This window comes from Rattus norvegicus, chromosome 15 (genome assembly GCF_036323735.1).
Source record: "Rattus norvegicus strain BN/NHsdMcwi chromosome 15, GRCr8, whole genome shotgun sequence".
Classification (NCBI taxonomy): Eukaryota; Metazoa; Chordata; class Mammalia; order Rodentia; family Muridae; genus Rattus; species Rattus norvegicus.
Genome location: NC_086033.1, coordinates 37,597,925 through 37,624,612, shown reverse-complemented (window position 1 = coordinate 37,624,612; position 26,688 = coordinate 37,597,925). Strand labels below are relative to the sequence as shown.

The following is a 26,688-nucleotide window of genomic DNA, read 5'->3' as shown; positions in this document are numbered from 1 at the left end:
TTATTGTGTTGTGTGTTCTTTTAGGTGATGATTTGAGTGTAGGAAAGTGTGTGGCGGCAGGAGACACTGGGCCGCTGAGGAATGGGGTTGTGTTTCCCCCAAGATATCTAGTAGATATCTTGGGGCACTGCAGTGTGGACCTAGTGGGGAAAAAGGCAACCTTACTTTTTTTATTTTTATATATTTACAACAACAGAACTCCTTTAGAGTGTTTAGAGGAAAACACAAGTAAACAAGTAGAAGCCCTTAGAGAGGAAACACAAAAATCCCTGAAAGAATTACAGGAAAAAACAATCGAATAGGTGAAAGAAATGAAAATGGAAATAGAAAGAATAAAGAAAGCACAACGGGAGACAATGCTGGATATAGAAAACCAAAAGAAGAGTCAAGGAGGAATAGATACAAGCAACACCAACAGATTATAAGAGATAGAAGAGATAATCTAAGGAGCAGAAGATTCCATAGAAATCATTGACACAACTGTCAAAGATAATGTAAAACAGAAAAAGATACTGGCCCAAAACATACAGGAAATCCAGGACACAAGGAGAAGATCAAACCTAAGGATAATAGGTATAGAAGAGAGTGAAGACTCCCAAATCAAAGGACCAGTAAATATCTTCAACAAAATCATAGAAGAAAACTTCCCTAACCTAAAGAAAGAGATGCCCATAAACACACAACAAGCCTGCAGAACTCCAAATAGATTGAACCAGAAAAGAAACTCCTCCCATCACATAATAGCCAAAACACCAAATGCACAAAACAAAGGAAGAATATTAAAAGCAGTAAGGGGAAAAGGTCAAGTAACATATAAAGGCAGAACTATCAGAATTACACCAGACTTCTCACCAGAGATGATGAAAGCCAGAAGACCCTGGACAGATGTCATACAGACCCTAAGAGAACACAAATGCCAGCCCAGGCCACTGTATCCAACAAAACTCAATTAACATAAATGGAGAAACCAAGATATTTCATGACAAAATCAAATTTACACAATATCTTTTTCACAAATCCAGCTCTTTAAAGGATAATAAATGGTAAAGCCCAACACAAGGAGGCAAGGTACACCCTAGAAAAAGCAAAAAACTAATCATTTTTCAAAAAAACAAAGAGAAGACAAGCACACAAACAATCTCACCTCCAAATATGAAGATAACAGGAAACAACAATCACTTTTCCTTAATATCTCTCAACATCAATGGACTCAATTCCCCAATAAAAAGACACAGATTAACAAATTGGATATGTAATGAGGACCCAGAATTTTGCTGCCCACAAGAAACACACCTTAGAGACAAGGGTGGACACTACCTCAGAGTAAAAGGCTGAAAAACAACTTTCCAAGCAAATGGTCTGAAGAAGCAAGCTGGAGTAGCCATTCTAATATCCAATCAAATCGATTTTCAACCAAAAGTCATCAAAAAAGATAAGGAAGGACACTTCATATTCATCAAAGGAAAAATCCACCAAGATGAACTCTCAATCCTAAATATCTATACTCCAAATGCAAGGGCACCTACATACATAAAAGAAACCTTACTAAAGCACAAAACACACATTGCACCTCACACAATAATAGTAGGAGATTTCAACACCCCACTCTCATCAACGGACAGATCATGGAAACAGAAATTAAACAGAGACATAGATAGACTAAGAGAAGTCATGAACCAAATAGACTTAACAGATATTTATAGAACATTCTATCTAAAACAAAAGGATATACCTTCTTCTCACCTCCTCATGGTACTTTCTCCAAAATTGTCCATATAATTGGTCATAAAACAGGCCTCAATAGATACAGAAAGATAGAAATAATCCCATGTGTCCTATCAGACCACCATGGGCTAAAACTGGTCTTCAATAGCAATAAGGAAAGAACACCCACATATACATGGAAGTTGAACAATGCTCAACTACTCAATGATCACCTGGTCAAGGAAGAAATAAAGAAAGAAATTAAAGACTTCTTAGAACTTAATGAAAATGAAGGTACAACATACCCAAACTTATGGGACATAATGAAAGCTGTGCTAAGAGGAAAACTCATAGCTCTGAGTGCCTGCAGAAAGAAACAGGAGAGAGCATATATCAGCAGCTTGACAGCACACCTAAAAGCTTTAGAACAAAAAGAAGCAAATACACCCAGGAGGAGTAGAAGGAAGGAAATAATGAAACTCAGAGCTGAAATCAACCAAGTAGAAACAAAAAGGACCATAGAAAGAATCAACAGAACCAAAGGCTGGTTGTTTGAGAAAAACAACAGGATAGATAAACCCTTAGCCAGACTAACGAGAGGACACAGAGAGTGTGTCCAAATTAACAAAATCAGAAATGAAAAGGGAGACATAACAACAGAATCAGAGGAAATTCAAAAAATTATCAGATCCTACTACAAAAGCCTATATTCATGGAAAATCTGGAGGAAAGGGAAATTTCTTAGACAGATACCAGGTATTGAAGTTAAATCAGGAACAGATAAACCAGATAAACAACCCCATAACTCCTAAAGAACTAGAAGCAGTCATTAAAGGTCTCCCAACCAAAAAGAGCCCAGGTCCAGACGGGTTTAGTGCAGAATTCTATCAGACCTTCATAGAAGACCTCATACCAATATTATCCAAACTATTCCACAAAATTGAAACAGATGGAGCACTACTGAATTCCTTCTATGAAGCCACAATTACTCTTATACATAAACCACACAAAGACCCAACAAAGAAATAGAACTTCAGACCAATTTCCCTTATGAATATCGACGCAAAAATAATCAATAAAATTCTGGCAAACCGAATCCAAGAACACATCAAAACAAGTACGGTCAGGATGTTTGCTGTGGTTTTTCTCAAGTTGATCGATGGCTGTTTGACGTTGTCAACGTGACACACCTGGGAAGAGGAACCTTCTCCATACTTGCCTCCATCAGAGTGGCCCGAGTGACGTTTTCCTGACTGGGTTGATGGAGGAAGGGACAGGTCACTGTGTGCAGCTCCAGCATGGGGGGTGTTTGTGTGCTGTAGTGCACAGCAGGGTTAGGGAGCCAAGGGAAGCATCCAGAAAGCCTCCCTGCTCCCGCTTTCTCCCTTTTTCTTTGCATGATGACTGCAACTTTTAGTCCTTTATGGTTGTGGGTCCCCTGTCTGCTTGGAGAAACAGTATAAGGGAAGTTTGACTGTGCTTGACCCAGGCAGTGGCCCTGAGCATGTTGGACAGGAGAGAAGCCCTGGGATACTACTTAGGAGTGGGGAAGCGCAGGCTAGCTTGAGGGACAGATGGAGCTGGTTCACTGGTCCCTGGGCTGTGGAGTTCCCAGGCTCTTGGACACCCAGGCACTGCTGGAAGTCTCAGAAGAGCTGAGAATAGCATGTGGGCCCTAGGGCTGGATGTAGTCTGGGTCCGGGGCGGGAGGGAGAAGGGAGAGAGCTCTGGTTAGTCCCATGAGGATGTTTCCTGGCTTGAACTGGTTGGCTTGGAGGCAGTTGTGGCTGGGAGTGGAGAGAGGCCTTCTACAGGAGATTAGACAGTGTCTCTGTAGTGAAGGATGTCCCCAAGGTGGATCCCAATGAAAAGAGACAGTCCATGGCTCTGAATCCTTTATTGCCATGGAGGAAGGTGGATGTGTAAAACCATACTACACTGGGCCTGAGATTAAATACCTTTTACAGAGAGGAGGTCTGGGACGGAAAGTTTATTGGCTAAGCCCTCCAGGCCTCCATTTACTTCACTAGCATGGAGATCTATCCTGAGCCTACAGACCACAGGTCATGTCCTTTTCTACATGGGGTCTTGCTAAATTGCCCTTACATGTCTATTGGCCATAAATCTATGGGGGAGGGATTGTGGTTTGTGACAGGGACCTGGTGCCTGGGAGCAGGCGAAGCTACTACTGTCCCTGCATGGTCTCCGGGGATTCTAGCCTTAGTTCAACTGAGGACCATGCTACTTCTCACAGTCCACTGCCCAACATAGCTCAAATGAAGCCTTTCCTTCCTTAAGTTACTTTGGACCTTGGGTTTCATTACATCAACAGAGAAATTAAACTAGAGCCCTTTTGAAAATGGCAACTCCGAGGTGAAAATGTGCTAACATACTGCTCTCAACTTGCACTTCCTCTCAGACTCCTGTTTGTGGGCTCCACCCCAATTTGAGAAAAGGAAACTAGAACCTAGAAACTTACAGAGGCACTTCAAGAAGTGCAGGTACCCAGCCATGGCCCAAGAGGAACCTGGGGGCTCCAACTCAGTCCTGAATGGTGAGTTCTAGGGTGTGGACCAGCAGGAAGAGCTCCCACTCCACTTCCCCCAAGGGAGACTGCAGGATGATGCTGAGGCTGGAGTGGGGCTTACAGCATGTGGGAAATCTGTAGGCACTGAAAGCTATTCTATCCTCTTGGGTCCTTGCTTCACAGATCTGGGAGCTCTGCACTGTGAAATAATTACTCAAGACATACTGTTGGGAAGGGGAGGTAGATTTTATGGGGATGCTGGGAACCTGCAAAGAAGGTCTCTTGGAGGGGAATTGGAGAATACTGAGAAACAGGTTGGGTTGTGTATTGCAAGTAGCCTTCAGTGTCCTAAAAGCTTGTGTTGTGCAGGCTGATGTTTCAGGGTCTCCCCTGTTGACATTCGCTTGGAGATGGTTTTCTCTTATCGTGAGAGCATCACAACCAGGAAGGCACCAATGCCACACCTTTTCAGCCCTTTTCTAGCAACAGTGATTGCAGTGACCACTGCCCAAAGGATGTCACTACATTCAGCAAAAGCATCCTCCATCCCTGAGACAACCCAGGCAACCATTATCACTCACTTGGTGAAGATGTGTACAGCCAAATTTGCAGTCAACTACTCATTAATCCCAGCCTGTAATCCTCTTGCAGCCAGTGTATGTTTGACGTTATTTTGTGTATGACTATCTTGCCTGCATGAACATCTGTGTACCATGTGTGTCCTCGATGTTCTTTCTTTAGAGCAGGCAGCCTAGGATTCCCTCTGGATGGAGAGTTAGGCTTGGTTAGAGCTCACCATGAACTGGGCCATGGTCGTCTGCTTAAATTAATTAGTGCTCCTGTTTAGTGAGCCATTGCTCTAGTATCTGGAATGTATGTGTGATTAATGTATGTATGTATGTATGTATGTATGTATGTATGTATGTATGAGTGTATTTACATATGTATATACGTTGTGATTCCATTGAGCTTAAAACTTCTTTGGTGACAGTTTATGTGGAATTTCCATCTTGTATAACTAGTGTCCTGCGCAGACACAGAGTGTTCTGACAGATTTACTGGGATCTTCATCTAGCTCCTGCCTTGCTGAGAGTCTTTACGTTGCGTTGCTCAACTGTTCCTTTGCTCTTTTCTCCATCTGTGTAGTGTGTGTGTGTGTGTGTGTGTGTGTGTGTGTGTGTGTGTGTGTGTGTGGTCAACCACTAATTCATGGTAGTGGCCAGGCCACACCTAAAGGAAACCGCCTTCCCCCACACACCATCAACTGACAGATCTCCTTACTTAGGGGTTGATGCTAGTGAATGTTGGCCCCCTTTTATCTGGTTTGATCCTGTGCAGTCCTTCTGCAGGTAACCCCACTTGTTTTGAGTTCATGATCACAGCTTTTCTGTCATCCTGCAAGACCCTGTTTCTATGGATCTTAGCATCCATCCATCCTAACTTTCACTGTGTTCCCGGAGCCTTGGTGGGGTCTGGTGATTTTTAGTGTCTTGTTCATGACTGACTATTCCACACACATCTACTCTCTGCACATTGACCAGTTGAGAACCTGATCAAAAGACCCTATTGCCACAGACACTATCTTGTTGGGCACAGGTCACAGAGAAATTAAGCAATAATCAGGTTCTTCCCTGTTTGGTGGCTTTCATAGTACTGAAAAGTGCCATGTAGTTTGTTGGAGAATAAAAGAAGTCCACAATCTCACACAGCTGTGAGCACTGTGCTACAGTAACAACCAGCACGGCAGGACATGTCCCTGGAGGAAGAGTGACACAGTGTCATAGGGGGGACCAACTGATTTCTAGTGGACTTGGGACCAGCAGGAGGAAGCAGTGCCTTGCACTGTAAATTAGACCAAGATCTTATGGTAAGGGAGCTCATTGGCCACACAGGTGAACCTACGCCCACTGTCTCTGCTAAGTAGACATGCGATCAACCTTTGCTCTACATGCCTGTCTCAGACACCATCACAAATTTTTTTACATGAATATTTTATCAGTTCACTAAGACCTCTAGAAGCTTTTCAGTGAGCCCATAGCCAACCTATGTGCCTTGCTCTGTTTCTGTTGACAGCACTGGTCTTCAGCACCGAACAGAGGCTGTACCACACAAGACATGCTCCTTTTCACAGATTAGACGTTGATTTGTAATTATTCGAGGAGTTTACAGTCCATCTTGAGAAGAGGGTCCTCTCCCCTTTTTGAAGACTGGAGGAGCTACCAAGGCCATGAAGTGCTGTTCTGTTTTAACCTGGTTGTTATTTATAGGTGACGCTAATAGTGACGAAAAGATGGAGAAGTGGACATGTGCCCTCTGCCCTGAAGGCCACGACTGGAGTGTGATTTACTTCGAACCATAATCGAATATAGCAGCTCATGAAAACTGTCTGGTAAGTTACTGGTAAAAACTTTAAAACTACATGTTTAGGACTGAAAAGTGGGTCAGTGGTGAAAATCACCAGACACTCTTCCAGAGGAACTAGTTTCCATTCCCAGCACTCACATGGTGCCTCACAACCAGCACGGAAGATCTCTGTGTGAAGACGATGATGACAGAAGTCATAATGTCTGCAGGGGCAGAGGGCCTTTGAGGTGGAAATACTGATTTAGTTCTAACTGCCCCAGTCTCCTGAGTGCTGAGTCTACAGGTATGTAGGGCCACATCAAGGTATCAGATCTGTGTTAAATTATGAATCATCTGTCCTGTATCCTTGAGTGTGTATTTCTACATCAAGGACCTTGTGTCCCATAAGTGCAATTTACCCATCAAGGTCAGACATGAGCACTGCCTCTCTAGCGCCACCTAGAAGCCTCATTGAGTTTTCACCAGCCGTCCCAACAACATGGCCAAGGGGTGAATGAAGCACAGGGGCTGCAGGGAGCCTTTTCCCTTTAACCTGTTGTGTCCTCATAACATTTCCTGGTAATTTGAAGTCACTTCCAATTGTCTGTTGACATGCCAGTATTTTTAGTAAACTTTCTTGATATGCTTTTCATTAAAACAAAAGTGTAGTGACTGAAGTGTGCAGTTGTGTTTTGAGACATACTTGCTCCATGTGGTCACTGTCACTATTCAGAGAGCTCCCAGGACCCCAGAACATCCCCTCATGCCTCTCTGCAGTCAGCCCACACTTACTCCATGTCCCTCTGGATTGCTCATTTTGTCAGAGATCACAGGACGGGAGTGCTGCAGCATGGCCTCCTTAGTGTGTGGTCTCTTTGCTCCCCAGTGATGCAGAGCATCTCCTGGGCCTGTGTGCGTTTGGTCCCATTTGCGTTCTACATCTCTGCACTCAGTCAAATGACTCAGGATATCTATGCCTACAGGGAATTCCCATGAACTTCTTCTTGCTGTGCTGCATTGACATTTATAGCAGACGACACTTCAGTAGCATTTATATTGTCTAATTCCGGAGAAGATGTAACGGACAGACAGGCATGCATAGGCTGTGTTAGGGCTTCTACACTTGATCTTAGCCAAAAGGCCGAGAAGCGATGTGTGTTAGGGCTTCTACGACTGCCTCCAAGACACCATGACTCAAAAGCAAATTGGGAGGAAACCATTTATTTGGTTGCATTTCCATATACCTGCTCATTATAGAAGGAATTAAAAACATAAATTCAAACAGGGCTGAAACCTGAATACAGGAGATCATGGACATGAAAAGGAGGGGGCTGCTTTCTGGTTTGCTCTCAGGGTTTGCTCCGTCTGCTTTCCTACAGAATCTAACACCAGCAGCCCAGGGATGGCAACATCTAGTATTTGCTGGACTCTCCCCCATTGGTCACTAATTAAGAAAATCCCTTACAGCCCGATCTTATGAAGGCTTTTTCTCCTTTGCAGTTCCCTCCTTTCAGATAACTCTAGCTTGGGTCACATTGAGAGAAAACTCGACAACAGGCTCTGTGCATATGTGATACGGTTTTATATCCTCATATAAAATATTCAGCATAAGAGGACCTGAGCGCCCTGAACTGGTCCTTTCAGAATACTAGACAGATGTATAACTATTTGCTTCCCTGCCTTTATATTATGTTATTAAATGGATAGGTCACAGACTATTCATCTGTCTATCAACCTATGCATTCTGTCCAATATGAGGTGACAGCAAATTTATAATGAACATCTATGTATGAGCCTTTGTTTCCTATATGCCTTTAATCCCCTTGGAAAGCATTTAAAGAATTTCCACGTTATAAAGTAAGTGTGCATTTCACACTAAAATGTTTATCATTTCAAACCCAGGCTATTTCTTGCCTGCACACTGTTTTCTCCATGATTTTAATTTGTGTTAGGGGTGTTAATCTTGGTTATCTTTTCCCATGTGTGTATTTTTCACTCTGTACTATCAAGTTGGATTTTAAACCTCTCTCTTCTTTTTCCTGTTGCTGAGGATCAAACCCAGAGTATGGAAAATATAAGCAAATGCTTTACCTTTGATACACATCACAGAGCCTGTCTATTAAAAAAGATGTGTGTGCATACATGTTTTTATGTGTGTATGTGTGTGTACATGTGTGTATGTGTGCACACGTGTGTCTACATACACGTGAAGAGCATGCTCATGGAGGTCAGAGGGCAGCTTTCTCCGGAGCTGGTATCTTCCTCCTTGTTCATGGGTTCTACAACTCTCGCAGCAGGTGCAGTTCTGGATGACGCTCGTTCTGGATGACGCTCTCCTCTCTCTCTGGGACACCCGGATAGCAGATGTGTGGTTCTAGCCACAGCACCTGCCTTTTTACTGGGGTTTGGGGAATTGAGATCAGTCTGTCAGGCTTGCTCAGCCAATGCTTTTACTCACTGAGGGTCTTCTCTGTCCCCTGCCACATGGCCGTCTTAAACCGAATTTTTTTATTGAGTTGTAAGGCTTTCCTGTGCTCTAGACACAAGTCTTTGATCAGATGTATACATGGTATTTTTTCCTACCCATGGCTGGCCTTTGAAAAAACGACATCCATTTATTTCCTTATGCATGTACCAGAGGATGCAGGAGGAGGTCAGAGAACACCTTGCAGAATTTCCTTCCCTCCTCCACCACATTAGAGCCTTAGATTGTCAGGTTGGCAGCAAGTGATTGTTCTTGACGAGTCACCTTCCTGGTCACAATTTTCTCTTAGCATCTTTCTGAGAACAACTTTAATCCTGATGAAGTAGAACAGATCCCTGCACTAAGCTTGCAGCTGGAGCAGAGCAGCAGAAACACGGAGACCCTAACTCCAAACCACGGGAAAGGATAGAACCACTTCCCAGGGTCATTCTCCGACCTCCACATGCGAGTATTCACATTTGCATTATAATCTCTAATACTTACAAAATGTCTTTGCCTATGAAAGTGTCACAAGTTTTTTCTCATGTTTCTCATGCTCTTCAGTTTTTTGAGTTTCTCTGTGACATTAACCTTCAAGTGAAAGCCAGCCCATTGTTTAGGTTTATGTGACTCGGGAGACTTAGCCCTCTGGAGCTAGAAAGCTGGTGGCTCAGTTAGGGAAGTGCTGGGAACTTGAGTATGAAGTCCTGACTTCCACCCCAGGATCCATACATAAATCTCCACCTGGCATACACTGCCTGCAGCCCCACACTGTGGAGTACAGACAGGAGGATTCTAGACCCTGCTGGCCAACCAGGTGAGCTGAACTTGTGAGCTCTCCAAGGTCAGGGAGTGGCTATATTAAAAAATATAGATGGAGAGGGGCTGGAGAGATGGGTGTGTGGTTAAGCTGCCCTTGCAGAGGACCCAGGATCAGTTCTCAGAACACAGGGTTAGTTCACAAGCATTTGTAAATCAACTTCCTGGAATCCAATGTCTTCTTCTATCCTGTGCCAAAACTAGCACTCATGTGATCCACATAGATACATGCAGGAAAAACACTCATTTTTGTAAAAAATCTTAGAAAAAAGCTAAAGATCTGTAGAGAATGCCAGCCAAAGTAAGTCTCTTTTTTCTCCAAGCAGATAACAATATAAACACACACACACACACACACACACACACACACACACACACGCACACACACACACAAATACACTCACTCATGCACATTAGGATATAAATCACACAGAACACACACACCCATATTTAATACAATACTTGTATAATATTTTTGTAAAGAATTTTAATCCTTTAATAAAAATCTTTTAGAACGATTTTAGTGTATGTGGATGTGTGTGTGTGTTACCTACTGGAGCTGGTCTTCTGTCACTTGTGAGCTGGGTACCTGGACCTGAGTGCACAATGTAGGTCCTCTGGAACACTAGAAGAGCAGTACACATGCTCAACCACTAAGCCCTCTCTCTCCATCCTCTAAAATACTGATGAGCAAAGAGACTTGTGACCTCTAAAATACACAAGGAAGTTTGGGGGTAGCTGTGGTCGTACCTGAATTTCCACTGCAAAAAACAAAGGAGGAGGCCAGGGTCCAGGTAAAGTGGGATGTATAGATACATCTTATCTTTAAAAAACAGCATAAAAGTCAGGCATATTTGTGTATGACTTTGGTCCCAGCACTGACAGGCAATGACAAGTGAACTCTGTCAGTTTCAGTCTAGTGACTGAACTACAGTGAGACCCTATCTCAACAATGACAAGAGTGAAAATCTGTGAAATGGGTGTAGAGGCAGGCATGGTCATTGAAATCTAAGAAGGCCTGGGAATCCACCAGGAATGGCCTCTGTCCCTTGCTATGGTTTCTCTGACTCCATGGCTTCAGTCATTCTCTGCTCTGCATTCCTAGGCAGAGAACAGTGCTGTAGGAGCCACTGTCTGCCTTGCTCCAGAGTCAGGAGAGATCAGTTACCAAGGACAACTGTGTCTGCAGACTGAGGGTTCTCACAGGAGTTCCATGGCTCACATCCGGTCATCTAGTGCACAGTGGCCAGTGCTCTGAGTCATGGTCCACTCTGCCTCCTCTTCAGCCCTGTTCAGAACCATGTCTGACTTGTGTCCATCAGGAATGCTTCACACCAACTCTGGGTTTCTCTCACTGTGCAGCTGTATTCATCAGGACTGGTGGAGTGTGGTCCTCATGATCCACGTAATCCAGCCAGAAGCTTTGCTGTAAAGTCAGTGAAGAAAGAGATCTGGAGAGGGAGAAGATTGGTAAGTTGATATGTCTTATTATTCATAAATCATGAGTCTTTTGTACTACGTTCAAAGGACAGTCTTCATGGGTGTGGTGACATGGTGCAGCAGTTCAGAATGCTTGCTACCCATCCAGAAGTCCTGAGTTTGGTCCCCATCACCAAATGGCAACTCAGAACTGCTTGTAACTCCAGTTCCAGGGTATCAGATGCCCACTGCTGGCCTCCACAGAGACATGTACTTACAGACTTGTTCTCTCAGACACAGAAGTAAAAATAAAATAAACCTTCCACCTAAAGACAGAGTCTGTGGTAAAGTAAGTTTCGAGAAACATGAGGAGAGCTGGAAGGTGGACTGTGAGACCCTGCCTCAGCTGACGCTCTCTGCTTACATCAGGAGAGCAGGCTTGAGCCCCTTCTGTCTGAGAGAAAACACTGGTCAGACAGGCTGGAACAAGTCCTTCCTGTCACTTCAGCAGAGCAAGTTCCAATTTCACAGCTCAACAGCGCCATCTCAGTTCTTCCTCTGCTGTCCTGCCACAGAGCTGCAGGCAGCATGCAGAGCAAAAGGCTTCATCCTTGACATGGAGGACAATGTCCTCTGAAGGTCACAGGTGACTGATGTCTTTCTGCACCAGTTTGGGTGGTTATCACTGTGAGCATCTGCCTGGGAGCTGGGGGCATATGGACCTTTCCAGGAAAGAGGAGGGCTCAGAGGCTCTCCTCCAAGGTCAACTGTGTCTCCTGGCTACGTTTATAACAGGCCATTTGCAGAAGAGTAAACAGGATGTCAAGTTTACCATGGCTGACCACACCCAAAGAAAGGTGTCAATGTGTGGCAACATACTGGTATGTTTCTTTTTCACAGTATTTGTACCAGCATGCTTAATGTAAATTCTCCTAATTAGAAAGTGGCCAGCCAATGTGAACTCAAACATTATTTTTATCATTTTCTGATAATTGCATTTGAGGCTCTTCATGGACAGTTAAGGAAGAATATCTTCAGATTCTAGAACAGAGGCTCTGACTGTGTGGGGAATGATGAAAAGGAAACACATTTCATACGGACTTAGGAACCACCAATCATAAATTTATTTTCTTTGGCCCTTTATAAATGCAATTTAGCTACTGAGCTGATTCCCAGTTCCTAAGCTCTTCGGAAATATGTGTTCCCATGGTCAAGACCCACAACTTGAGAAGCACTGTTGTAGGATTTGCCTGCAAGGAAACATCCCAGACCAGAATGAGGGCAGCTGGGTAAACAGAATACGGAGAAAGCAGTTGTGATCCGTGAGAGTTTTCATGGACTTTCCTATTGGGAAACTGAGATGCATTGGAAGCACAGGCAACAGAAAGGGATGCGAAAAGGCACAGGAGGCGAGAGCTACTCACTCACTGTTTCCTTATAGCCCAGGGATGGCTGCACTCTCAAGAGGCTGCGCCCTCCCACATTAATAACTGATTATGTAAAGGCGCAGCAAGGATGCCCACAGCCTGATCTTCTGGAGTTCTTTTCTCCTTTGAGGTTCTCTCCTCTCAGATGCGTAGAGCTCATTGTGGAAGTGTCAGCGAGTGTATCATCAGGGTGCAGTCTCCCCTTCACTATTCACGCTGCTACCTTTTACCTCTACAATTCAATAACTGCTCCTGTATGCTCTGGTTTAGCATTCTATATATTAATCTTCTTTCAAACCTATTTTTGACTTTTCCTTGTGTTCCCTTATGTATTATCATGGGGTCCTTACTTGGGAGCCTGTAGGTTGCTGTTTCTTGCTCTATAGAGAGCCTTATAGGGCTTGGACTGCGTGTATCCAAAGGGTGGTGTCAATCGGAGTTGGTCATTGCTGGTTTACCCCTCGTTACAGCATACAGCTTTAGTACTGCTCAAAGGGCTTCCTGCAGCCATACAACACCTAACCATCTCTACTCCACCTTCAGATAAGATGTGGTAGAGCAATAAAATCAAGGGAGTAAGAAAATGGTGTCTTCAGTGATGTTTTCATTGTTTAGTTTCTACAAAATTGAAACTGGTGCACTTTATTGTACACAATTCTCAACTCCTGCTCTGTGGTGCAGGCCCCACCTTTCCAGGGAGGAATGTCTGGGTGGAAGTCATACCAAGTGACAGCTGAGGCCACACATGTCTTAGTGGCACAAGAAGGAGCTGCTCTGGCCTAAGGCTCCAGGACTCCAAATCGAGTGTCTGTCCAGTGATAAGGAAGCCTGGAGCTTTGTTTTCTAAAGAGTCTCTATTAAAGGGGAAGACTGGTTTTGGAAACCATCTAATGCTTTTGCATCTCTGTAGACACTTGAACAACGTTCTATCCCAGGCCTTTGATCCCAGGTGGCTGCAGTTTTGCTGAAACTTCCTCATGGGTTGCCAAATCTAATTCCAATCTAGTGTGGGCACAGAGGCTGGGATATGCCAGAGATAGCCAGGAGAAAAACACAGGGCTACTGGCTTGAACATTGTTTAATGGCAGCCTTACTTTTTAGCAAAGAAAGAGTACTAACTCATTGTGATCTATTCTTTTATAGAAATGCTCATTTTGTAATAACAAGGGAGCCACCGTGGGATGTGATTTACAGTCTTGTCCCAAGAATTACCACTTACACTGTGCCAAGGAGGACCGCGCAATTCTACAAGTTGATGAGGATCATGGAACTTACAAGTAATCAAATAGCTTTGATACTCCATGGTGGAGTGGTGGGGATGGGTAGGGAATGGCTAGGCTGTGATATGCTTCTCAGGCTTAATTTATGCAAATGAGTTGCATGTGAGGACAGCATTATGGGACACCACCAGGAACTCAGCTTCTCATTTCCACACTTGACAGGACTAAGAAGTACTCAAGGGGGGTTGGGGATTTAGCTCAGCGGTAGAGCGCTTGCCTAGCAAGCACAAGGCCCTGGGTTCGATCCCCAGCTCCGAAAAAAAGAAAATTAAAAAAAAAAAGAAGTACTCAAGGGTTTGCTTGACTTTCTAAATCTTCTCTTTACTCTCTTCTTCCTGGGAGAGCCTCATTCTGAGTGGCAGCATGCACGTCCTATAAGACACAGGAGCCAGTTCAGGCCTGTTCTTCTCTGTAGCAGGAAGACACCTTCCTTTACTCACACATCCACAGGTCATGGGTCTGTCCTCCCACCTTGTGGGAATGAGCTCTCTGCTTCCAGTGTTGGACCCAGGCATGGAACTGAGGCTGTGGGAGCTGACAGCAAGCACCTTGACCTTCAGAGCCCTCTTGCCCGCCCGCAGCTTGTCATTCAGTATTGAACAGTACTCTTTATATTTGAATTATGGAGACACCAATAGGGGTTGTATTTTTAGAATTTCATTTTTTGTATACATTCACAAAGAGCTCAATTTATTATGACAGTCGTTTTTTAATCACAGGAAATCCCTGCTGTACCAAGTTTTTATGTTTGCAGATGGTATCTCATCAAGTAGTCCAGGCTGGTCTTGAACTTATAGAGATAAATGAAAAGCTTTAAAAATGTTTACTGACCATGCTGGAAACACTTACTCAATTAAACAAAGTGTTTTAACTTATTCAAGAAGGAGTGAATGGGCTTCTCTGCTGTTGACATTTTAATGTAAACATTGAGGTTCATAGAGTAACTGAGATACTTTACAAGGGGCTGAGTGACACTCAGAATGAACCTGACAAGGTCTAATCAGGTTGGTACATTAGTGCAGAGAGGACTCAATGAACACTGGCTCATGGGAGGGGCTGATGCAGGAAGGGGCTTTGCCTAGACTTGAAAATTACTGACACTGGGGACAGGGAAGACACAGGTGAGAGTCTATGCTAATATTTTCCATACTTCTTTATGTTACAAAAACTCCTAGGCAAGCATGGTATATAAACCTAAAATCAATGTTCAGGAGAGATAGGACCCAAATCCAAGAACCTCTGGGAATGCAATTGAGACCAAATGAAAGGTGCTCAGAGGATGCAGATCCAGAGGAGGTGCCTGAGCTGGGTGCTGCTGGGAAGGCTGCATGGAGGGCACTGGGTAACAGGAGGACCCTAGGTCTGCTAAGGGCTGAGACAAAGGCAAGCCTGGGCAGAGAAGTCCCTTACAGCTCCTCACTGCAGTCCTCCAGCCTGCTGTGCTGCCTTCTCTCTGAAGACACTGGCCAAATCCAAGTTCTGACCTTGAAAAGTCGCTCTCCACAGTACTGCACAAGTGTCTCTGTGAACTGTGAGGATTCACAAAACTGTGAATAGTCTGAATGAAGCTTGTCATCTGAGACCTGAGTTCTTAGGAAAAAGGACTGCTCAAAGGCTTCTCCCAGCATTTATGCTGTAAGAGACCAGAGTCTCCTTTCTAATGCTCAAAGTGCACAAAGACAATGGCCATCCTCACACATACTGGATATCGGCTAACAATTTGACATGGATTTAGACACATTACTTTTTAAAACTAAATACTTTAGCCAGTGTAATTGCATGTAGCTCTAACACCAGCACAAGGGAGACAAAGGTTGGTGTAACTCTACAAATGAAAAGGTTCAGTGATTCTTTGAACATCTGTATTTTCAGATTATTTTGCCAACGACATGTTCCAGGGGGTCAAGAACCCACACAACTTGGTAAGTTTTAAGTGTGTTTAAAGAAAGTTAATTATTTAGACAAATCTCATTTCTTCTCATTTGTAAGTTCTTATGTGCACCTTTTTGTGTGGGTGGATACCTTAGGTAACAGATGGAGGTGACTATGGATGCTTGAAGGTCCTCTGGAAGAGCAGCAAGTAGCCTTCGCTAGGTGTAGTCATTAACTCATTGGAAAGTATCATTAAGGGGTTTTCCCATTACTGTGTGTTGACAGTAAATGATTATAATGTGTATAATGTGTACATAGAAATTATAATATATGTATATATATTATGCAGAAAGAGAGAGAGAGAGAGGGAGGGAGGGAGGGAGAGAGAGACAGAGAGAGGGAGGGAGGGAGGGAGGGAGGGAGGGAGAGAGAGAGAGAGAGAGAGAGAGAGAGAGAGAGAGAGAGAGAGAATAGTTCCAGGCCAGCCTGAGCTACATATTTAGACCCTATCTCAAAAGAAAAGTACTTTCTGAAAAACTTTGGCCCACTTCATAACTGTTTTGTTCAGTGCAAATACTATAAGAAAGATCCCTAGTCAAAGGATATAAATGATGAAGTCTGGATTAGGAAGCAATGGGTTATCTTCTGAGGAGCACCCACTTGAGGACGATGACAGGACTGCCCAAGTCTCTACACATAGGGTTGTGTGAAGCCAGAGTCCAGTGGTATGCTACCCCTCACAGGGACAGGTAGCTTTTGTTCTATAAAGGGAATATCCTAACAACACAAAATCAGTGACAAATACGAGGGGCTGTCATCTCAAGCAATTAAAGTAAATTTTACAAAACTACATCAATTCATAGTTATTATGAACAGAGAAATGTCATTTTTGGACCATTTACTCTTTGAGCTACACAGTAATGGAGACATGTATGCTCTCCCATCAACTGGTAAAGGACAAAGTGACCACATGATGAGAATCGCTGTCCATTTCCTCCTAACAATGCATCCTTTGTTTGTAGATGCAGCTGTCAAAGCTTCTTTTCTTAAGAAATGCCTGGAAGCAGGACTTCTTACTGAATTATTTGAACAGATACTACAAAAAATGATTTCAATTCATGGAAGATTCATGGATGAGACTGCTTCAGAGTCAGGTACTGAGTGGGCTAAATGTAAACACATTCTAGAAAACACACCTTCTCATGCTTTCCCTCCCTCCTTTAACCCATTCTTTAAGAATACACATCATGGGCTGAAGAGATGGTTCAGTGGTCAAGAGCACTGTTCCTCTTGCAGAAGACTCAAGGTCAGTCCCCAGCATCTGCATGGTGGCTTACAAGCATAGCTTCAGTTTGAGGGGATTCCAACACCCTCTCTTGTCCAGTTACTAGGCATGCACACACATACACAAAGTAATAAATAAATCTAAAACTTCCAGTTAATAAATGAACAAAATATGAAAGATACATATTCTTTAGTTAGAGGCAGAAGTGCACTGAGGCCAGGAGTTCTGTTTCCCAGAGGTGCAAACAGCTGGATGGAGCCATCCTTCAGCTGAGCTGTGCTAGTTTGTCTGCTTTTGTTGTTGTGGATACAGCTGCTGTTTTCAGATATACTTTAAAAAATAGGTTTAATTTGTGTGTGTGTGTGTGTGTGTGTGTGTGTGTGTGTGTGTGTATGTATATGTGTGTATGTGTGTGTGTTTGTGTGTGTGTTTACATGGACATGGGTTTTCAAGTGCCCACAGAGAATAGAACTGTATGAATCCCTGGAGCCAGAGTTACAGGCAGTTGTAAGCCATCCAACATGGGTCCTCGGGACCAGCCTGTAGGTTATAATTTTGATGTGCCTCAACTTCTGTCTTAATAAATCCAGGGACTTGCAAGAATTATGACAGGGGTGGAGAGACAGCCAGGTACAGAAGAACACACATATTCTTGAAGAGGATCTCAATTTGGTTCCTATACTCATGTCTGGTAGCTCATAACTGCCTGGAAGTCAAGGTCCTGGGGATCTGACATTCTTAAAGGCTCTGAGGATACGTAAAGCCCCACCCCGCACCACACACACACACACACACACGCACACACGCACACAGACTCTGAGGATACCTAACGCCCCCCACCCCCCAACACACATACATAATTTTTTAAAATATTACATTATGCCCCTGCCCAGCCACAGGTACAGAATAAAGGATGACAGAGGAGTTGGTTCTGCTTCCACAATGTGGGTTCTGGGGAGTGAGCTTAGGTCATCAGGTGGTAGGAAGCAGCCTTCTCTGCTGAGCCATCCTCCAGGCCTTGGTGTAGTTGGTTAGATCAACTGCAAAGTAGGAGTTTCTTTCTATATGGCTCCTAGGAATAAAAACTCCAGTTACAGTGTGCAAGTCCATGGTCCCTGGGACCTCCTGTAACATATAATGTGAGCTACAAGTCTTGTAATTGCTCGTTAGGGTGATCTGACTGTGTTACATGGTAAGGGACAATGTAAAATACTGACTTTTAAGTGACTTTCTCTATGACAACCAAAACATAAGTTAGCATTACACATTTCCCAGAGCTCCTTTGTTACATAATTTTATTTGCTTATTTTCTCAAGACTAAGAACTCTCAAAGTCTGGGGTGCCTCCTAATCACCTGGGGCTCCCTGGAGCACAGGTGCTCCCTCCCCAGAAGTCCTGGCTGCACAGAGACAGTGAGCTGAGGCTTCTCCCACTTCCCTGCTGGGCCTGCACTGAGCTGCCCTTCTCTGATCCTCTCTCTTCCTGTTGGGGTTATTTTCTCTTTCTCCCTGTGTGACTTATTCATATTAAAATTAACACAGGAAACTGTTTCTCCCTCTAGACTATGAAGGGATCAAGACCTTACTATTTGACTGTGGACTATTTGGAGACATACTAAGAAAATTCCAAGAAGGTAGGTGATTCATAAAATAAGAAACTGTGTTTTAGAAACATTTACCATTCAGATCCAAATAACAAGTTGCATAAGTGTCAAATATTTCTCAAGAGAATTGTTGTCAAATGATGAATCCCGTTACAGAAAAGCACAACACACAGAGAGAGAAACGTGGAAAAAGTAGTGTATATATAAACACATAGTGATGTATGGATAGACAGACAGACAGATGCTATACAAAATGGCAGTAGTTTGTGGGTGGTTGGATCACAATGCTTATTTTCCAAGTACACAGACAAATACTTTGGTGTACAGAAAAACATATCGACAAGGCAGAAACAAGCCATGTTTTTACAGCAGAGAAAGGCCCTGGCTGGAGCTGAGGAGGTTTCCTGCAGTGGCTCTCCCCTAGGCAGCAAGAGGGAGGCAACTCTGACCCATCCTGCAGCCTGACTCCCTTTCTTGAAGAGACCTTTTGTCTTCAAAGCTTATCTCCCAAAGCACAGAGTACTATAATTCTAAAATTAATCAAGTAAAAAACAAAACAAGGTGAAGTATGATCAAGAAAGATTTTTGGTTGTTGTTTTTGGCTTTTGTGTTTTGCTGTTTTATTTAAATGGTAGTAGGCAGGCAGGAATAGGGAGATCCAATCTTTAAAAATTGAGATGCATTTAGTTGGGTGTTGTGGTAGACACCTGCAATCCCAGCAGTTGAAAGGGAGAGGCAGGAGGATTGGGAACCTGGCTACACACTGAGAACTTGTCAGAAAACAAACAAACATAAGAAATGTGCATTCATTATGGTATTTTTCAGTACTAAATCTCCACTTGCTGCCCCCCTGGACATGGGTGAGGGACAGAGTCACACAGAGTGATATGAGTAGCTCTCTCCCCACACTATTCACTACACACTGCCCGAGTGTTCTTTCTACAGATGTGCCTGTCAGTAAAACTATGTGGCAGCAGGCTTTCCCGACAGAGCAATCAGGTTGCCTGTGTCACCTCAATATGCACAGCCTCTGTCGTTTTGATTTTCTGCTACTTGTTCTTCTTTGGACTCTGCAATATTGTTTTGGTCAGCAGAGAAGTTACTTTAAAAATCAATGGAGAATGCCTGTTAATAATAATAGATATTAAAATAACTCTCTGCTGAGCTGATAATAATAATAGATATTAAAATAATTCTTCAGGAAGATGTATTCTGACAAAATTACATGTGCCACACGGTATGAATGTGGAGACCTCAAGACACTAATTAGGCCTGCATGGGAACCACATGGAAAGGCTAACTTCTGACATGGCACCATTCTGGTCTGGCTGATTTAGCCCAGGAATCCAAGCTAACTGTAGGTATGCAGTCATTCTGACAACAAAGAATTCAAAAATTCAGTTGTGAAGATTCTAAACCCAACTGCCATCACCTTGGTTGGTTTCTACAGCAAACATTTTCTGTTCCTAAATCACACCCAAAGCTGAGATGTGTCAAATGTCCTTAGAGCCAGAGGTGTGCTCATGAAAGAGTTGTCACTGAAAGGCCAGCAACATACTGTAGTCTCTAAATAAATGAATACACTGTAACCTTGTTCTACCATGAAGGAATCAAATTCACATGACACATGCTGGTGTCCACACTGAATCAGGAAGGGCAGCAAAGGTGCGGATAGACTGTCTCCTCAGACCACTCTGTCTTCTCATTTGAGGTCCAGGGACTATAACGTAGATATCTGAACGGATCCAGTCTAGAGACAGTAACCTATTCCTAATCCTGTTCCTGCACACACTGAAGCCACTTTCTTTCTTTTAAAGCAATCAAGAGCAAAGCTTGTGAATGTGAAGAAAGGCTGAACCAGATGAAGCAGCAGCTGGAGTTACTTGCAGATTTACAACAAAACCTGCGCTCATTTCAAGAATGTGGGGACCTGGACCCCTCAGGCTCTACCTCAGGATCCTTGCTACCTCCTGAGGACCACCAGTGCAGATGCCAGGAGTCTCCTGAAGTGCAAGCAGGCTCAGGAGACAGCCTGTGACAGATCCAGTCCCCTCCAGCTCTGGCCTGCTACTGCTCAGCCAGGGTCCATACCTGACAGGTTGTTTCTTGGCTCCTCTCTTGTCATCTCACTTGTCCTGCCTTCTCCTGACAGTAACAGCTGTTCCTCAGGTCAACTGGATCAGGCCCCCATGTCCTCTAAGGAGCAGGAAGTCCTCCTACCTACCCTACCCACCCTAGTCAGGGGCAGCCACACCACAGCCTTTGCTCATCCTTTTGTGGAATCTTAGAGCTTTCTTCTTGCTTCTGCTACTCCTGCAGTAGGTCTGTGTCATCATGGTCTCCTCTCAGTATTAGTGACTTCATCAGAATGGAGCAGAGCCTCACTCCTGTGCATAGCTCGCTGGTACCCTGGGTTTCTGCTCACTACCACCTTCCCAACATTGAGCACACTTAATAAATGCTTGACAAAACACTGTGAAGAATCAACAGTTTCTTTAATACAGTTCCCAGCAGCCCTCAGCTGTAACAAGACACAGTGCACTATTCTGTTCTTACCAATTCTGTGGGTCTCCATCAGTCTTTTAAGAAGTGTCTTTTTGGGCACAGTCATTATAAGGGCAAGCTTCATCTTCAAGACCGAGTCTGGCATTTCAACTGGGCTCTTTGAATAAGAGCACCAGGGGAATAGGGAATGTGGAGAACGAAGGCTTTCCCACCTGACAATATGCATCAGATCTGTGTGCGACACTGCCCCTGACCCTTGACTCCTCTCACATTCACATTTCCAATTTCCTCTCATAATCCTCTGGTCTACATTAAAGCACCTGTCAGAATGTGGTTGTGTCCCAGGATTGTGTCTAGTTTGTAATGAGTGCTCATGCCTACGTGTGTAGGAATCACTCTTGTACAAGACTGTGGTGACCAAGGCCAGTCTAAGCCACTTCTTGGCAGGTCAACTGGAATGACTGCAGTGTGAGCGCCCGTCTGAACCAGCTGGGACACTTATGTCAGGGCTTCCTCTGCTGCTTTATTCAACTGGAATTTGTTCATCTCAGTAAATTATGTGGCACAGAAAGCACTCTTTGGTGTTTATAAAGTAGGCGTATATTGGGCAAACTGATAAAATAAACCTGCTGTTATTACTGAAAAATCATCAAATACTCACAGCCCTCACTTTAATAACAGAAAGCAGACAGCTGAACTGACCTTTCCCAGTTGCTCTCTGACCTCCACAAGGATGGCACATTGACACCTCCATGTGCAAAGGCCATGTTTAAGAAGTCACAGATCCCATTACATCACTGGTGTTAGCCCAACCTCCACTTTCTCTGTAGAGCCAGTCTGTCTCACAAGGACAGTGACTTTTTCCATCAGATGCTTCAACTGTCCACTTGTAACAGAAATAAGATCTTTTGGTGGTGAGTTAGTGGAGAAATAGCTGACACATTCAGAATGGTAACGTACTTTTTTTCTAACATTGATAATGTAAAAATCATGATACGGTGCAAGTAACAATTTAACATAATTTTTGTTTCTTCTTTCTCCATGTAAATGCTTTTAAAATATGTCGGTCTGTAGCATAAAATACAGCCAAAATTATTATTCATCCACAAGCTTCTTCACCTTGCAAAAACAAAACCTACACATTTAGCGTCCGTATTCTCTCCCAGCTTCTAGCGTCCACTCTCTTTCTCCATACAGGAACTGAATCACATCCTACTCGTCATTTTGTGGCTGACCTATTGTTTCATTTAAATTCCAAAATTAATCCATGTTGTATCAAAATATCAAGTGCCTCACTTTTTCAGGCTATATACATTATTTGTTTGTTTGCTCATTTATTTATTTATTTATTTATTTATTTATTTATTTATTTATTTATTTATTATTCTTTGATCCTTTTTTACAGTCCAGTCTTTATCCCCCTCCTGGTTGGCTCTCTGACTCTTTTTTTTTTTTCATTTGCTCAGAACACATTTATTGAATGAGAGATTTTTAGATGTGGGTGAACACATTTATGTCGTCAACCTTTGCAGAAATCGTCTTCAGGTTCTGTCCTTTATTAACACTTACTTTTTTTTTTTTTTATTAACTTCAGTATTTCTTATATACATTTTGAGTGTTATTCCCTTTCCCGGTTTCCGGGCAAACAACCCCCTCCCCCCTCCCCTTCTTTATGGGTGTTCCCCTTCCCATCCTCCCCCCATTGCCGCCCTCCCCCCACAATCTAGTTCACTGGGGGTTCAGTCTTAGCAGGACCCAGGGCTTCCCCTTCCACTGGTGCTCTTACTAGGATATTCATTGCTACCTATGAGGTCAGAGTCCAGGGTCAGTCCATGTATAGTCTTTAGGTAGTGGCTTAGTCCCTGGAAGCTCTGGTTGCTTAGCATTGTTGTACATATGGGGTCTCGAGCCCCTTCAAGCTCTTCCAGTTCTTTCTCTGATTCCTTCAACGGGGGTCCTATTCTCAGTTCAGTGGTTTGCTGCTGGCATTCGCCTCTGTATTTGCTGTATTCTGGCTGTGTCTCTCAGGAGCGATCTACATCTGGCTCCTGTCGGCCTGCACTTCTTTGCTTCATCCATCTTGTCTAATTGGGTGGCTGTATATGTATGGGCCACATGTGGGGCAGGCTCTGAATGGGTGTTCCTTCAGTCTCTGTTTTAATCTTTGCCTCTCTATTCCCTGCCAAGGGTATTCTTGTTCCCCTTTTAAGGAAGGAGTGAAGCATTCACATTTTGATCATCTGTCTTGAGTTTCATTTGTTCTAGTCATCTAGGGTAATTCAAGCATTTGGGCTAATAGCCACTTATCAATGAGTGCATGCCATGCGTGTTTTTCTGTGATTGGGTTAGCTCACTCAGGATGATATTTTCCAGTTCCAACCATTTGCCTACGAATTTCATAAAGTCATTGTTTTTGATAGCTGAGTAATATTCCATTGTGTAGATGTACCACATTTTCTGTATCCATTCCTCTGTTGAAGGGCATCTGGGTTCTTTCCAGCTTCTGGCTATTATAAATAAGGCTGCAATGAACATAGTGGAGCACGTGTCTTTTTTATACGTTGGGGCATCTTTTGGGTATATGCCCAAGAGAGGTATAGCTGGATCCTCAGGCATTTCAATGTCCAATTTTCTGAGGAACCTCCAGACTGATTTCCAGAATGGTTTTACCAGTCTGCAATCCCACCAACAATGGAGGAGTGTTCCTCTTTCTCCGAATCCTCGCCAGCATCTGCTGTCACCTGAGCTTTTGATCTTAGCCATTCTCACTGGTGTGAGGTGAAATCTCAGGGTTGTTTTGATTTGCATTTCCCTTATGACTAAAGATGTTGAACATTTCTTTAGGTGTTTCTCAGCCATTTGGCATTCCTCAGCTGTGAATTCTTTGTTTAGCTCTGAACTCCATTTTTAAACAGGGGTATTTGTCTCCCTGTGGTTTAATTTCTTGTGGTCTTTGTATATTTTGGACATAAGCCCCTCTATCTGTTGTAGGATTGGTAAAGATCTGTTCCCAATCTGTTGGTTGCCGTTTTGTCCTAACCACAGTGTCCTTTGCCTTACAGAAGCTTTGCAGTTTTATGAAATCCCATTTGTCGATTCTTGATCTTAGAGCATAAGCCATTGGTGTTTTGTTCAGGAAATTTTCTCCAGTGCCCATGTGTTCGAGATGCTTCCCCACTTTTTCTTCTATTAGTTTGAGTATATCTGGTTAGATGTCGAGGTCCTTGATCCACTTGGACTTAAGCTTTGTACAGGGTGATAAGCATGGATCGATTTGCATTCTTCTACATGTTGACCTCCAGTTGAACCAGCACCATTTGCTGAAAATGCTATCTTTTTTCCATTTGATGGTTTTGGCTCCTTTGTCAAAAATCAAGTGCCCATAGGTGTGTAGGTTCATTTCTGGGTCTTCAATTCTATTCCATTGGTCTATCTGTCTGTCTCTGTACCAATACCATGCAGTTTTTATCACTACTGCTCTGTAATACTGCTTGAGTTCAGGGATAGTGATTCCCCCGAAGTCCTTTTATTGTTGAGGATAGTTTTAGCTATCCTTGGTTTTTTGTTATTCCAGATGAATTTGCAAATTGTTCTGTCTAACTCTTTGAAGAATTGGATTGGTATTTTGATGGGGATTGCATTGAATCTGTAGATCGCTTTTGGTAAAATGGCCATTTTTACTATATTAATCCTGCCAATCCATGAGCATGGGAGATCTTTCCATCTTCTGAGGTCTTCTTCAATTTCTTTCTTCAGAGGCTTGAAGTTCTTACTGTACAAATCTTTTACTTGCTTGGTTGAAGTCACAACGAGGTACTTTATATTATTTGGGTCTATTATGAAGGGTGTCGTTTCCCTAATTTCTTTCTCGGCTTGTTTCTCTTTTGTGTAGAGGAAGGCTACTGATTTATTTGAGTTAATTTTATACCCAGCCACTTTGCTGAAGTTGTTTATCAGCTTTAGTAGTTCTCTGGTGGAACTTTTGGGATCACTTAAATATACTACCATATCATCTGCAAATAGTGATATTTTGACTTCTTCTTTTCCGATCTGTATCACCTTGACCTCCTTTTGTTGTCTGATTGCTCTGGATAGAACTTCAAGAACTATATTGAATAAGTAGGGAGAGAGTGGGCAGCCTTGTCTAGTCCCTGATTTTAGTGGGATTGCTTCAAGTTTCTCTCCATTTAGTTTAATGTTAGCAACTGGTTTGCTGTATATGGCTTTTACTATGTTTAGGTATGGGCCTTGAATTCCTATTCTTTTCAGGACTTTTATCATGAAGGGGTGTTGAATTTTGTCAAATGCTTTCTCAGCATCTAATGAAATGATCATGTGGTTTTGTTCTTTCAGTTTGTTTATATAATGGATCACGTTGATGGTTTTCCGTATATTAAACCATCCCTCCATGCCTGGGATGAAGCCTACTTGATCATGGTGGATGATTGTTTTGATGTGCTCTTGGATTCGGTTTGCCAGAATTTTGTTGAGTATTTTTGCGTCGATATTCATAAGGGAAATTGGTCTGAAGTTCTCTTTCTTTGTTGGGTCTTTGTGTGGTTTAGGTATAAGAGTAATTGTGGCTTCATAGAAGGAATTCGGTAGTGATCCATGTGTTTCAATTTTGTGGAATAGTTTGGATAGTATTGGTACGAGGTCTTCTATGAAGGTCTGATAGAATTCTGCACTAAACCCGTCTGGACCTGGGCTCTTTTTGGTTGGGAGACCTTTAATGACTGCTTCTATTTCCTTAGGAGTTATTTAAATGGTTTATCTGTTCCTGATTTAACTTCAGTACCTGGTATCTGTCTAGGAAATTGTCCATTTCCTGCAGATTTTCAAGTTTTGTTGAATATAGGCTTTTGTAGTAGGATCTGATGATTTTTTGAATTTCCTCTGAATCTGTAGTTATGTCTCCCTTTTCATTTCTGATTTTGTTAATTTGGACACACTCTCTGTGTCCTATCGTTAGTCTGGCTAAGGGTTTATCTATCTTGTTGATTTTCTCAAAGAACCAACTTTTGGTTCTGTTGATTCTTTCTATGGTCCTTTTTGTTTCTACTTGGTTGATTTCAGCTCTGAGTTTGATTATTTCCTGCCTTCTACTCCTCCTGGGTGTATTTGCTTCTTTTTGTTCTAGAGCTTTTAGGTGTGCTGTCAAGCTGCTGACATATGCTCTCTCCTGTTTCTTTCTGCAGGCACTCAGCGCTATGAGTTTTCCTCTTAGCACAGCTTTCATTGTGTCCCATAAGTTTGGGTATGTTGTACCTTCATTTTCACTAAATTCTAAAAAGTCTTTAATTTCTTTCTTTATTTCTTCCTTGACCAGGTTATCATTGAGTAGGGCATTGTTCAATCTCCACGTATATGTGGGCATTCTTCCCTTATCGTTATTGAAGACGTGTTTTAGGCCGTGGTGGTACAATAGCACGCATGGGAT

General features: G+C 43.0%; 1 pseudogene; it reads left to right on the top strand.

Moving 5' to 3' along the window:
- The first annotated feature begins 3,554 nt into the window (after positions 1-3,554).
- Phf11bl1 (PHD finger protein 11B like 1) lies at positions 3,555-21,217 on the top strand (annotated as a pseudogene).
- Positions 21,218-26,688: the final 5,471 nt, after the last annotated feature.